Genomic DNA, 1,994 nt, shown 5'->3' with positions numbered 1-1,994 from the left:
AAAGATGCAATGAGGATAAAAAGTAAAAATCTTACCATCCTTCCTAAATGGATGTGACCGTAGTTCATTACGAACACTATTGGTCGCACATTTTCAGTACTAAGATTTCTAAATGCAGGAAGAAAATTTGTCTTGACAGTATCAAGATCCTCAAGCCATGAAACATAATGACTGAGCTCCTCGCAGTTGAGTTCAGCCCCAGGACAGTATACGGTCCTGTCTACCAAGCGTTGTACATGTTTGCTTGCACGGAAATAAGCTGACAATACAAATTAGTTGTCAACTATTTTGGAATAAACAATATCAAAGACATAAATATGGTTGAGAAACTTACATAATGGTATAACTGGAGGCATTTGCAGATTGACCCAGATGTCGGTATTACCTTCAATATCATCTTCCGGACGAATATCAAAGGTGATAACCATATCAGGCTCAAATGCATAAGTCTTGCATAGTGCTCGCCATGTTTTGCATCCAAAATAGGTGTAGTCGTCTAGATTGTATAACTTCGCATGGAAAATATAACCATGCTCGGTCTTCAAGTAAACTTTCTTTTCCTCCATACTATGACTGAAACCTATCTTATCCAATACAAAAACTCTTGCATGGCAGGGGATACGCTAGTAGAATAGTAAAAAAATATAAGTTGAAGCAAATGAAGCAGATGTCATGCTTAATTATGAAAAAAGACTTGTCATTGTGACTTACTGTATCCACTTCGAAGTTCTCGTCCAGCTTGATGCTGAAGTGCCTATCATCATCTAGGAAGATTCCGTCGCACAGGCCGCGCTCGTCTTCGCAGTATTTGCAAATACCGAAATCCTTCTCGTCGTCAGACATTTCCTATGTTCATAGTTAAAACATTAATTGAAAATCGATCGAAGACAACTACCAAGATATTCAACACACAAATCCGGGGCACTCGATATTTCCTACATATTCTGGCACAAGTCATGCCAAAATTCACGGAAAAATCCGGCATGACCTTTGCTAAAATAGGACATATCGAGCGCCTGAAATTTGCCGGAACATGAGTATTATCAACTCGAGGTATAACCTGCAAACATGACCGGCCACTTGGATATTGAGCAACACAACATATACATTTCAAAATATCTTATAGGACTCAAATTAGCATGCATTCAATAAGCAAAAGTAGATCATCTCATGCGTCAGTACATCGTCGAATATTATCACTAATACATCACGAATAGTGTCATACATATAACATCACTAATACAACTAAAACTCTAGCACACGACGGTATCGGCGCGGGCGGTGGACACCCACAGAGAAGGCACCATCACGGGATCATAGCTCCAGTGAGATCCCCGGAGAACCTGCCAGGTATTGGAGAACGGCCTGTGCTCCAACGCAAACAAGTAGCGACGGACGCGCGCGTCCTCCTCACTGACACGGTGACGCACCACCTCCGCGGAGTCCTCGAGCCTCTGGATCGTCACTGACCCACGCGACCGCCACCAAAGAAGGTTCGGGTTAACGACAGGCTGGCTCCTCACCAACCTGCGCCCCCCGGTAGGTAGCGCCTCCCAGTACCACCCCGGCGGAGCCCAGTCCCGGACATGGCCGATCTGGTCAAGCAGGTGTCGTCCTCCGCCGACTCGACGACGAGGATGCGGGATAGGCATCGTCCACGTCGAGGCGGGAAAAATTGCTTTAACTAAAAAATAGAAACAAGTTCTTACTAACTAGTTCTATTAATTCAACTAGTTCTTACTAAAAATAAACTTACTATAAATAAAAATATTCTAGTACCTAATTAATACCTAATTCTTACTAACTAATTAGTACCTAGGAACTACTACCCTAATTACCATCTAAGTAATTAACTAACTAGCACTAAAAATAGCCTAGGGTTCATACTAACTAGCACTAAATAGCTAGGGTTCATACTAAGCAGAGAAGAGGGATCGGAAGGGGAGAGAGGGATCGGAAGGGGAGAGTGCTTACAGAGGGCGGGGAGAGAGATG

The sequence above is a fragment of the Triticum aestivum genome, chromosome 6B (genome assembly GCF_018294505.1).
Source record: "Triticum aestivum cultivar Chinese Spring chromosome 6B, IWGSC CS RefSeq v2.1, whole genome shotgun sequence".
Taxonomy (NCBI): domain Eukaryota; kingdom Viridiplantae; phylum Streptophyta; class Magnoliopsida; order Poales; family Poaceae; genus Triticum; species Triticum aestivum.
The sequence above is the reverse complement of the archived record's forward strand: the minus strand, read 5'-3'. Positions refer to the sequence as shown.